At 43.0% G+C, this 13,151-nt stretch overlaps 3 non-coding genes across 3 annotated transcripts; 2 read left to right on the top strand and 1 right to left on the bottom strand.

The window, feature by feature from the left end:
• Window positions 1–3,259: 3,259 nt before the first annotated feature.
• On the bottom strand, window positions 3,260–3,333 carry Trnat-agu (transfer RNA threonine (anticodon AGU)). The gene has a single exon. It is a non-coding gene; the product is annotated as a tRNA-Thr (tRNA).
• Window positions 3,334–8,463: 5,130 nt separating this feature from the next.
• Window positions 8,464–8,535, top strand: Trnaa-cgc (transfer RNA alanine (anticodon CGC)). The gene has a single exon. It is a non-coding gene; the product is annotated as a tRNA-Ala (tRNA).
• Window positions 8,536–13,079: 4,544 nt separating this feature from the next.
• Trnaa-agc (transfer RNA alanine (anticodon AGC)) lies at window positions 13,080–13,151 on the top strand. The gene has a single exon. It is a non-coding gene; the product is annotated as a tRNA-Ala (tRNA).

Raw genomic sequence — 13,151 nt, 5'->3', positions numbered from 1 at the left:
TGACACTCTTCCTTATTAGGGAAGTGAACCTAGGTCTACCAGTGTATATCTCCAAAGCCCAGTGGATGACTTTGCCAAAAACATGGCAATGGGAAAACCCATGAGAGACAACAGGCAGCAGTCTTATTCTTTTATTATTAAAAGAATAAAACCATGTAATTGTAATTCCTTCATAAAGTGCCTTCAAAGAAAGGTAGATTTGTGAAGAAAGTCATAGAAAACACAAAGCAGATAAGGTTAGACTGCCTTAGGCCAGCCAGCACTGAGGTAGCAACTGCTCTGTCCTGGAACGGAGTTTATATTCCTGTACATGACTGCCAACCTCCACAGAATCCCAAGTCTCTTTCCTATGATGTTAATGAAACTGAATTTAAGTAGGTTTTTTTTTAAAACTAGTGAAAAATGTTATTGGTGCTGGGGGTTGGACATAGGACTTTGAGCCGACCACTGAACTTCACCCGTAGGCCTCTCTTTACCTCTTATTTTGAGACAAGATCTCACTAAGTTCTCCAGACTGGCCTTGACTCACTCAGTAGCCCAGGCGGATCTTGAGTTTGCAAACTTCTTGTCTCAGTCTCCAAAGTGGCTGAGATTATAGGCCTGTGCCACCAAGCCTAGCTAGGTAGGGTTTCATTAATGGCTTAGTATGCTGAACTTAAGGTTGTTCTGGTGAAAGTGGGAAAAAAAATCAAAGATATTCAATTCTGGCCCTTCTTACTCAGCTATTGCGGAGATTTATGTGAGATGAATTCAGAAGAATAGTGTGGAGGTGTAGACTTCGAGAAATCATTCTGCACATAAAATTTGAACCTTTCAGATTATAGGGCCAGATCACTGATTTCAGCCCAGAGCTGAAACCACTTGGAGTTCCCATAGATGAGCGAGTTTGACCTCATCTCTACTCATACAGACATTTTTTTTCCCTTCGGAATTTGAAAATCATAGCATTCCTTTAGAGAAGTCATTCTCTCATTCTCTCATCTCTCAGGCCTGGATGTGACTGTGCGTCCCAGCCTTGTTTGTCTGAGACAGTTATGTGTAGCTCAGGTTTGTCTCCAACTCACTCTGTAGCAAAGGATGACCTCAAATTCCCTGATCCTTCTGCCTCCACCTCTCAAGCGTTAGGATTTCAGGTACATGCATCCCCATCTCTTCCTATACTTTTGGCAATTGGTTCCAATTACTGTCAACCGTGAATGAGGGACTGAAGTGGGAGGAGGGGAAGTAGGTGTTTTCTCCCCATTCTAGAGTCACACAGTTGACAGAGGCACAGCCAAGCATTTTCAAAGATGAACGGCGCAGCACCCCCTTCATTGTGCGGGAATCGAACCCGGGACCTCTCGTACTGAAGGCTGCTCTACACCCCTGAGCTGTACTGCCTGCATGTTTCTTTCCTAGACTCCAGAAGACTTCGAACTGGGGGCTGTAGGAATACAGCCCTGTATGTGTGCTGACGGGGCAAGGCTTGGAGGTGCCAGGAACTAGCCTTGGAATAAATACGTTCAAAGACAGTCTGCCCAGGGATAGATTTGCTTTAGATATGAGTAAGAAAAAAAATGTGACTAAAGACATTTTAAAGATAGAAAACTTGGATATTTTACTGAGGTATGTACAGTGTTGATGGAAAGAAAAACAATGTGAAGTCCAAAATCACTTTAGTCCCCATAAGCTTAGCCTGTAGTCCACCGCTGAGCCACACAAACAGACTGATCTACTGAGCAGCATATGTGATTGGTCTCAATTTTAGTTGTTCTCAGGCTTGATAGGAAGGATTTGGATTCCTGATTTCCAAAATAAAACCCAGACTCAGTTCTTTTTCCACCTGCACGCTTGCCATTAGTTGTGGATGCTCCATTAAAAGACATCCTTCTTCCTTCCGCTTTGTCAGTCCATGTCAAGGTCTGTTCCTGTGACTCTTTGAGATCCCTTCCTCCCATAAGGAGGGCACCGGAATGTGCTCTGTGTCAACATTTTTTCTTTTGGTTGTCATTAATTCTGTGCACAAAATTGTCAACAAGACAAAAGATACTGGAGAAAAGTCACAGTTTATCTACTGCTATGTATCAAACTACTGAAAATCAGGAGATTGTAAACAATACACTTGTTTCATACGCTCACAACTGTCTGTGTTGAAATTTAGGGCATGGCCACACTGAGCATTTCCTGTGTAGTTGGGTTGGGCTTCATACATGTGGCTGGAGCCCCATTGCTGCACTGTGTGTGTGTGTGTGTGTACTAGGCCTTCCTCCTTTTATGTTCTATCTTAGGGTTTCTCACAGTTGATGGTCACCTACTATTCAGATTTGTTTTGAAGATATTACTCACTCAAAAGTTACTTCACAATCTCCAAGAAAGGTTTGTCCCCTTAAGTTAAAAAGTGACAGAAAGCTCTCATTCTTACCTGTAGAAGTGAGGTTCCAGGAGGTCTCCAGCATCACACCTTTGTAGAGACTCTTCTGGGAAGGATCTAACAAAGCCCACTCTTCGTGAGTGACGCTCACAGGCACGTCCTCAGAAATAATAAACACCTGAAGCTTATCTCAGTCAGAAATAAGGGACTGAGAACACTTGAGGCAGTCTTGGGCCAAAAGTTAAATTCACCAATGGAAAGAGACATGAAGAGAGGAAGAGAGAGGGAGAGAGAGGTGGGGAGACAGGAGAGCAGAGATGGGGAGGGGAGGGGAAACTGAGAAAGAACTCAATTTTTGTTTGAACAAGAACTGGTATTTTCATTTTGCTTTGGGCATACTGGGCTGGTACACAGGCTGTGGACCCAGTCATATTAAATCAACATTCATAATATTCTACTACAACAATTTTTGGACATTTCACTAACATCCATGTGTGAGGTCTACAGACTTTTTCTAAATTTCAGTTACTCATTCTTAGTTCTTTATATGAAATTATGACTAGAATAATAAAGATAATGCTGAGTGGGAAAATCCCAGTGGAATATCTAATTTGGAAAACTTTTAACAAATCAAAACAAAACAAACAGAAACAAAAAACCCCAAATAACAACAAAACCCAAACGCTTCTAATAAACACCCACAAAGCCAGGACGGCACTGACTCACCTTTTGCTTTTTCCTGCAGTGGTGTCTGTGTTGGGCCTAGTGCTTCAAATTTGGTTTGTTTTTTGTTTGTACAGCCTTAGGTTGATGATAGTTATGGACATAGTAGGGTGTGTGGTAGGGCTGGTAGTAAAACAACATCATAAACCCAACTTTTAAAAGCTGAACTATCCAGAGTCCACTTTGAGGCTCTGCTGGGATTTGAACCCAGGATCTCCTGTTTACTAGACAGGCGCTTTAACCAGCTAAGCCACAGAGCCCTTATGAAGCAAAGTGGTTTCGTCCTAAGAGAGAGTATAGGTAGGCAGTGCTGCAGACAAACACTGTAAGTGCCTGAAATTAGAATAGTGTTGTTCCTCGTGTACAGACGACTGGGGGACAGTGACAGCTCAGCTTCCTTGGAGATGCTGTGTGATAGCTTCCTGTCGAGTTGGGTGGGCCCTTTGAACCGTACTGACTGAGCGCTGCTTCTCCTCCTTTTCAGAGTCACAGATATCTGTGCACCACACTCTAACTTTGCCTTATCAATGCCTGCACAGTTGAAACAATAAGGCTGGGCTTTGTTTGTCAAGCTCATTACTGAATTACAAATGTCTTCATTACTGAGCCCTGAGCTGGATCATCAGTATTTCAAAAACAAAAAAGTAACGGAAGGAAGAGAGGGTGGAACGGAGAGGAAAAGACAGCATTACTGAGTTAGAAAAATCCTTTCAAAATCAAGCTATAGTATTCCTGGGTGAAGACTTGAGCATCAGCCTACTACAGGATACCAACAGTACAGGGGATTGTTGGATTAAACATTCGGAATTCCCATCTCACAGAAGAAAGATCTCACAATCTGATGTGTAAAGTTGGCCTTAAAAACCGGCTTTGCCAAGACTTAGGAATGAACCAAGAACCTTCAGGTCTTAGCCACAGTGCTCTCCCCACCGGAAAGAGCTTTTATTTCATTTCTTGTTGTCAGTTTTCCTTTCCCTCCCCCCCTCTTGTCTTTTTCAATGTATCAACTATTTGCTGCCCCGACCTTCCCCATGGGAACGCCCTGAAGGCCTCAGTGCTGACGAGAGCGCCCCCTGGCGGTGCGGAGAGGATGCCTGGATGAGAGAGTGGGACAGGAATCCCACAGGCCTTGCTGATTGACACAACTCAGAAAATTAAGAAAACTGAAGAAAAACTTCTTGAGGATCATTTTTCTATTAAGCTAGGACTTTAGTCATTCACAATCTTCAAAATGCTGAGGGTTCACGGTCAGTAAAACTTTGCTGAAAGAAGATATATAAACATTACCAGCTTGAGCATCAGTCACCAAATTTCAAACTTACACAAAAAATAACCAATACAAAAAAATACCCTAAAAAACTAAAAAAAATGACATTTTTTTTATTCCAACCAGAACTGGAACTCACTCTATAGAGCAGATTGGCCTCAAACTCAGTGATCTGCCCACCTCTGCCTCCCAAGCACTGGGATTAAAAGCCTGCCCCACCACTACCCAACTCAAGATTTTATCATTTATTTATTTGTTTGTTTGTTTGTTTATTTATTTATTTTATTTATCTTGGCTTTTCAAGACATGGTTTCTCTCTTTGGAGCCTGTCCAGAACTTGCTCCTTAGACCAGGCTGTCCTTGAACTCACAGGCCAGCCTGCCTCTTGAGTGCTGGGATTAAAAGGATGAGCCACTGTTGTTATTCAAACAAGTAAACAAACAAACAGTATTCCATGATATGGTATTTAAATCTTGTTTAATTTCAGCAGCCAGAGAAATGTTTTTAGACAGATGGCAAATGATTTGGAGTGACTTCCCCTGATGTTTAATTAATACAAGAAGTTACCAGTATTACCCCAGAATTCATTTAGAGTCAATGACGGTTCAACGTAATTGAAGAGCCAACCGTGTGAATCTATATGGCCCAACATTAGATGAGGAGACTGTTCTTAAGACGTTAAGAAACAGTAATTCATGAAAGTATGAGGTAAACTCTTTGAACACAGACTGCTAGTGAGTGTAAAATGTAAGCAGAAGATAGTTTGTGGAGACTTTGAAAGTGTCCTGTTATCGAGTAGTGATAATGTAGGTATCACCAATAGTGAATTCTTCCTACATAGAGAAGACCAAGCCGTTGTCATTTCCACAGTGTCAGATATTAGAAATGGAAGGTTCGTTATCTTTCCTCAAGCCTCATCTTACTCTGTCTTTCTAAAATACTTTCTTCTCATTTGGGTGACACAGAGAAGCAGTTTTACTTCATAACTGAGCTGTATGATCAAACTTATGTGGGCCCATAAAAGTTATTGCTAGGATCACAAGTTTAGATGCTAGTAGGGAATGGTAGAATCATCCAGAAGTACAAAGCCAGTGCCCCAGCTAAGTGTGGCCCTGTGGCCATACCCTCTTCTGAGCTTCCACAAGGCCTCTGGTAGCCTGTCCTCTCCCCCTCCTCCTTCCCTCCTCCACCTGCCCCTTCTCTTACCTCTTTTCTTCTTCCCTCCCTCTCTCCCTCCCCCAACCCTTCTCTCAACCACTCACAGAAAGGACACACGGAAGAAGGAAGGTCAGCACAAGAGGGAAGACACATATATTGATAACTCTATTAAGTCGTTTTGAACTTCATGTGTGTGTGTGTGTGTGTGTGTATATACATATGTACATGTACATTCTCTCTCTCTATATATATAGAATGTTTTCCATACTATCATATTGTACATGGTAAGAGCATATAATTTTCCAAGACAAGTAATATATCTAAAATAAAAAATGTTACACCTTTTGAAAAAAGGCCAAGTTTATATAAATAAGCAAAAAATAGCTTTTTAAATCTCAAAGGAACAGGAAACATGCTGAGAAAGATGGCGGACGTGTAAGTAAACTAAGAATTGGAGATGGGAAATCCGGACACAAGGTCTTCAGCCTAAAGACAGATTTGCAGATGGAGGAGCTGTGGACTCAGGGCCTCAGCATGAGAGGCATGCCTCTCCTGAGCTACACTAGCCACATCAAAACCTGCTTCATAAATACCCCAGGATGGTCTTTCTATCTGCAAGTTTTCAGAACCTAAAATAGGTGGGTTACCTAGATCCCTTTTACACAGCTCGGTTCTTTCCGAACCTGTTAGACTGCGTTCTATCTCTAAACCACACCAAGGGAAGGGTAACAATGCCAAGGTCCAGGTGCTGCACTCTTAGCCCTGAAGTCAACTCTCAAGGTGATGCCAAAAGGGTCCCCCCACTGGCCCACCTGAAGGCATCCCTAGATTCTGTAATCATCTGCAACTCGAGTAACTGGACAGTTCTCTATAGATTTGCTTTTGGAACTGTGTTTATGTCTTTCACATTAATATTTAAACATTGATTCAACACACAGAGAGAGGGAAACTATTTTAAATTTGAATGCCAATAAGAAAAAAAACAAAGAAATAAAACACTATGAAATAGAAATCAAAATACATTGTATACATGTATGAAGTTGTCAAAGAATAAGTAAAACTATGACACAATAGAAAAAGAGGGTGAGCCCAAGTGGATGTTTGTGTGGATCTTTGACACAACTGCCTTTTAGATAAAAATAGAACCGCACTTGAATTTTGAGTTCTGTTTAGTATGTAATTTTAATTGTGTGTGTGTGTGTGTTTGTGTGAGTGTGTGTGTGCAGGAATGAAGCTGATGTTAGAAGCCAGTATTATTGTGAGAGAGAGGATACACAAACTTTCCCCAAAGGCAAAGGACCGCTCCATCCTAGCTTCGTTTACTGAAACAGTGCAGGAACAATTGCACACAAAGAGCAGAGCCAGCCTTATATATTGATTACTTAGTATGAATACCACTAAAACGAAAACAGTGTTCTGGCGGAATTTTTCATTGCAAGAGGGGCTAGGATGGGGAAAGTACAATCTGAGCTTAGAACATCATCCCATGCTGGAATATAAGGAGGTGCTCAGAATATAATGGGTGCTCAAAAGGTCACAGGATCTACTGTAGATTTCAGAAACACAAAGAATGAAACGAGTTATTGGACAATAAAAGGCAATGATCTATACAATACAACAAGAATACCCGAGCCTACATTGATATGAAAGAGAAAGAAAAGGAAGGGGGGGGGGCAAGTTTTTCTTATGATGGCATGCCAATATGCAAATGTGGAAGGAATTTTGACCACCATGCAACAATGGATTCAGACAAAGCTTATTTTTGCAGTAAGGGGTATTGGTGCCAAGAGTGGGCCTTATGAATGTTAGGCAAGCACTCTACCACAGAGGTATATCCTCGGCGTCGGGCAAAATTTATCAGTCAATTGTAAAGCTATAGATAAAAGTCTGAGTATGAAAAGCTATGTATGTGATTTCAGAGAATTTGCCATAGCGTTCCGGGTAATCTTGGCTGTGAAGGACTTAGAGACCAGCACTCAAGCACGCGTCCTTAACTTCAGACACAGTGGAAGTCAACAGAGCAGGCTAAGTCATGGCAACTCTTAATTTGTTACAGGGATCAGATTCTGTGACCCAGATTGGTCTGAAACTCAGTATGTGGTCCAGTCTTCTTCAAACTCAGCACTCCTGATGCTCCGGAGGTACCTTCACCACCAGGCATTGGATAGTTGGGATATCAGATTTATCAAGTGTGAGCGAACAGTATTTTTTTCTCCGCCTGGGGCATGTCTTATTGTCTTGAGTTTTTCACAGGCCACTTTTAAATTTTAGCGGAGTCCAATACATTAGTGAGAGCTTTCTTAGACCGTGTCTTTGATGCTCATTTCTCCTAATGAAAAGCCACTGCTCTCTGCTGAACCAAGAAACCGAACCTTTGTGTCTGCGGCTGCGGTAGCGGAGCCTTGGGCAGAGGTGGCCTTTAATGGCTGTCAGTGGCGACTGAACCTGTCCGAATTCCTGGTCGCTAGGATCCTGGGTGAGGTTGCTGCAGCCGGAGCCCTTCGATGGGCTGCAGAACCTTCTAGGATCCCTGGTGACGCTGAAGGACACAGGTTCGTGCTTTGCGAGCAGGTCAGGTGGGCTTAGCCCTTGCCGGTGTGGACAAAGACCTGGACAGATGTTCATGTTTCCATCTTATAACATTTTCACAGTTCCTTCTCCGGGACAGGCCTATTTACATTTGTTAATTTGGGCCTTTGAGTTGCAGAAAATGCTCCAGAATAGGAGGTGGGAATCCCTGTTCCTTCAGTCCTTACTGCCTGTACTTGGAATGCGCATTGGTCACCAAAAGAATCGGCAGTGCGGAAGGTTTTGAGACTGTTTTACTCTCGGCGATTCCGAGACTGGGGTTGGGGGCTCTGGTACAGCTGGAATTTATCCTTAGGCTCCCACCCCACCAACACTTCTGTATAATACGCGGGGATTTTTAAAAGATAGGAATTGTGTACGACCACTAACCGTACTGGGGGATGTAGCTCAGTGGTAGAGCGCATGCTTCGCATGTATGAGGCCCCGGGTTCGATCCCCGGCATCTCCAGTAGTTTTTACTCTTTTCGAATAAAATATATGTGTAAATAAAAATAAATATTCACAGATAAATTTATTTGCCCTGAAAGCTTCTGTAAGTTTTTCGTGTCCTCGTGTTTATTTCGTTTCTATATAACTATCTAGACATCACGACCTTCTTAGAACTCTGAGGTGGTTGTTGAACACAGGAGGAAAGTCATCCACTGAGAGCATCCCAAAGGAAAGAAGGGTACACCGCAGCCCAGCAAGGGGATAGTCAGTAAAAATAAAATGACTCCAATTTATTTTGGGGAAATAGTGGGAATGGGAGACGTACTAATATCATCCATTGCTATTATTATTGGGAATTGTATATAGGAATTCAGCGGTCCCTTAAATTGAGAATTTCTCACACATTGGAGGTACCATTTTATTTCCTCACTCTGTGACTTTGGCCTTATTAATGGCTTCTGCACAGGACAGCTGAGCATGCTCAGTGTGAGACAGCTAAGGAAATGGTGGCGCTATGCCTGGAACCCCAGTTTCCTAGAGACGGAGGCAAAAGTATCAAAAGTTATTGAACAATGCCTGCCTGAGCAACCTAGAATAAACGTTAAAAGCCAGGTGAATGGGGACATAGTCCACAGGTGCTGGGCTTGCCTGCCTATCCGGCAGGAGGCTCTAGGTTCAGGCCCCGCCAACACCGTCATATCACCGAAAGACAGCTGTAGAGCAAGCTGCTGGAAACCCATAAACGACTGCGGTCCTGAGAACCCGAATGAGCTTGGATTCTGGACACTGAGTTACTCGTTCTCAGGCTTCTGGGTTCTGTGTTGTATCGGTTACGCAATAAGGCAGGAACTGGAGCAGAGAGTTCGAGTTCTAAAGCTTTCGTGTATGTAACCTCAATGTTCCTTTTCTACTAAACATTTTTTTCTCATCAGTAAATAACCCAGGAATACAACTTCTGCTTTAATTTACTTTCAAACTTGTCTTTACTTGTGGAAATATGCTTCGCAACTTGACTAAGAATCACTGACTCCACTGGAAATCAGCCTGAGCGTGCTCTTGGCTTTAATTCAGCACCAAGTATCTGCACCTCTTTGTATTTGCTCCATCCATAGACAATGTCTTTAAAGGCACAAGAACATGGCTATACAATGCTGTTTTCTAAACAGTCATTCTAAGCATTCATGTGTTTTTTTAATTCTGTATGCCAAGCTATTTTGCTTCTATTTCTCGTACTAGCTAGGGATTTGTTGGTTTGGGAGAAAATTCATGTATCTAGTTTAAAAGAACTGTGTTTTATTCCAGGATAATAAAAAAACAAGTTATAAAATATTTTGTTGAAAAGGAAGGGTATTGGTTTTGCTGTGTTAAGAAGCATGGCTTCTCTGCGTGGCCAACCAGTCACCGTCAGTGATGGGGTACATGGCTGCCTGACCAAAACAAAGTTATAAAACTAATAATGAAAACCAAGGAAAGACTGTTAGGAAACAACCAAGAGCCACTCCCCTGCCCATCACACTTAGTTACACGAAACCCAGTCTTCCATTCACCTTTCCCAGAGTCCTAAAATACTGATCTCTAGACTCTGCTTAACTTTAAAGCATTCTGACCTTTGCAAAAGATTCTCTTGCCATGTAGCTTGTTACCTTGTCTGCCCCTCATCTTCAGGATGCGCCTTTTCTGCTTTTGCATGTGATCAGTTCTTCATCACTCACATATTACTTCAGTGGAGAATGGACTAGGAAGCCTACCACCTACAACCTCAGCATCCAGGAGGCTGATGGAATGAGTTTAAGGCCAGCTTGGGCTACAGAGTGAGATGCTGTCTCAAACGGACAGCCAAACAATCCACATCAAAAACAATCAACCAAAAGACAAAGAAATGAAAATATTGGAGCTGGGGAGATGGCTCAGTGGGCAAAGTGCTGAAGCGTGAGGACCTGAGTTGGATTCTGCCATATGTATGTTAAAGCCAGACGTGGTAGCACGCGTCTGTATTTGGCTATTTTAGCCTAAATGACGGGCTCCAGGTTCAGTGAGAGACCCTGTCTCAGAGGCTAAGGACTTGCACTAAGTGACTACCAGGTCCTTAGCCTCACTTGGGCTCAGATGTAAGTCCATCGAATAATTCCTCCTTATAATATGTAAAATCATAAATATGAATAAATTAAAATAAGGGCTCAGCTGGTAAAGGTTCCTGTTGCCAGGTCCAACGACCTGAGTTCAATCCCTGGGATCCACGTGGAAGGAGAGACGCAACTTCTACAAACTGTTCCCTGACATAGACATGAATAAAATAAATAAATAAAAAAATAAGACAGAGAGTTATAGAGAATGACCTCTAACCTCTACATGCTTATGTTTAGGTAGGTGCATCTGTGTGCAAACATGCACATATGCATGCACACCACACACACACACCTCAGTCTACTTCGTCTACTTCACCTAAATAGCCCCCCCTTTCCTCTTTCAGTTCAGTGGAGACTTTTGAGTAACTAAAACTGTCTTCAAAACACAATGACACAAACTTACTGATCTGGCCCAATTCTCAGTCACAGCTTTCTGGGAAAGCTGCTCCAAACAGGAAAATACTACCCTCCAAAACAGAGCCACTCAAAATCCCACCTCTTGGTGCAATTTTTTATTTATATTTTCATCCTCAGTGCATTTAATATCCTGCCTTTTGCAGTCTAGATAGGGGATCCAGGAAGCCTTGTGAGTTGTCAGGCAACAGTGGGCAGGTAGCCTGTGTACTATGAGAAATTGGGGTTACTCCACACTCCCCAAGCCTGTGCAGAGTGTGCAATTCTTTCAGAAGACTCCTTGAGGTCCTGCTTTTAAGATTTGTGAGAGAACGACTAACGACTTTGTATTTTACACTGGAAACGTTGAGAGCAGAAATCAAGCGCTCTTTAGATAAGTGCACGCATGCGTGAAAATAGAAGGGAAGTTTTGGAGTTGATGAGTGTGCTAACTTCCTTGACCACGATGATGGTTCCAGTTGTACACACATTTGTATAAACCCGTCAAATTGTACATTGTATAATTTCAGCTAAGAGAGTGGTTAGCTTTTGTTTTTAGAAACTGAGCTTGGAGAGATGGCTCTGTTAAGAGCGTGGCTGTTTTTCCAGAGGGTTTGATTTCTGACACTGTATGGCAGCTCACAACCATCTAAAACTCCAGTTCCAGGGAATCAGATACCCATCCCCTGCCGGGTCCATGTGTCATGCACTCCCCACCTCCCTACACACACACACACACACACACACTCTCTCTCACACACACACACTCTCTCTCTCTCTCTCTCTCTCACACACACACACACACACACACACACACACACAGTGAGTGAGTGAGAGAGAGAGAGAGAGAGAGAGAGAGAGAGAGAGAGAGAGTTCATAGGTCACAGTCGTTAAAAATCTAGCAGCGTTGCTAGAATGAAGCACACGCCTCTTCCCTCGGATTTTTCTTTTTAATCCTGAAATATTTGAAGGTGGTTGGGACGACATCTCATAAAGTCTTTTATAGTAGGGTCTCACTCTTGTGGCAATCCTGGTTCTCAAGGCTGAGATTGATTACATGGAGAGCCACCACTGGCAGCCTACAGCAAGCTGCAAACGGCCCCAGGTCATGATTTTCCTAGTGAAACAGTCATCCGCAAAAGGAAACGGAAAAGAGCGCAGTTAATTTAAACCAGTCACTTTTGTCAAAATTGTCTACTTTAACACCGAATTTAGGTTCACTTGGTAAGGAAAAATGGGAGGAAAGCTGGCGTCTTGCCAAGCAAGGTTTTCTAGCCTCGGCTTTGTCTTCCTGTTCTCTCCTGATGTTCTCTCTGCCTTCTGAATCCTTAGTTCTGCCTCAGTTTCCCTGGTGCTCCCATCCTCGCGGTTTGCCCACACCGCGATCTGTGTATATGGGGATTTCCCTAAACTCTCGCAACAGGAATAAGATCCGACTTCCTGAGTGGGAACGTTCCGAAGGTGCGAGAGCCACTGTGCACAGTAAGTAAAGCCCCAGAGAAGAGAAACTGAGTGGGCGAGGAAGCGCGCTTTCATCCCTGCCCGCTCTGAAGATGGAGGAGTCTGAGATTCCGAGTGCTACAGGTTTCATCGGCATCCTTTGGACAAAGCTTGGAGCAGTGCGGGTGGCAGTCTAATATCTTGACCCCTTCGTTCTCCCCTGGGCTGAGTCAGGGAGGCTGGTTGTCATTGGAGAACCATGTCCTCCAAGGCTCCTAATTTTCATTGGATTTCGAAGTCCGGGAACAGAATGCAGAGACCGTAGGACATCCGTAGGTGCGTGTTTTATTGAGGGATCTTAGTACTGAAGGGGATGAAGGCGCAAGAAGGGAGAATCGGGGACACTTACTGAGATCTCTGGCCCCAGATTGTTTATACCCGTTACTGAGTGTCTGCAAAAATGCAGGTTAATTAGAATACCCTGATAACAGAATCCTTTTTTAGATTTTGTTCTTGTTACTTCAAGTAAAAGATAAAGCTAGGAAGTCTAAAATGAATCTAGAATTTTATAAAGATGATTTGGAAATTTCAAACACTGTACGGTGGGGATGTAGCTCAGTGGTAGAGCGCATGCTTAGCATGCATGAGGTCCTGGGTTCGATCCCCAGCATCTCCA

The sequence above is a fragment of the Microtus pennsylvanicus genome, chromosome 4, assembly GCF_037038515.1.
Source record: "Microtus pennsylvanicus isolate mMicPen1 chromosome 4, mMicPen1.hap1, whole genome shotgun sequence".
Lineage (NCBI taxonomy): Eukaryota > Metazoa > Chordata > Mammalia > Rodentia > Cricetidae > Microtus > Microtus pennsylvanicus.
This window is presented reverse-complemented; position numbering and strand designations above follow the sequence as displayed.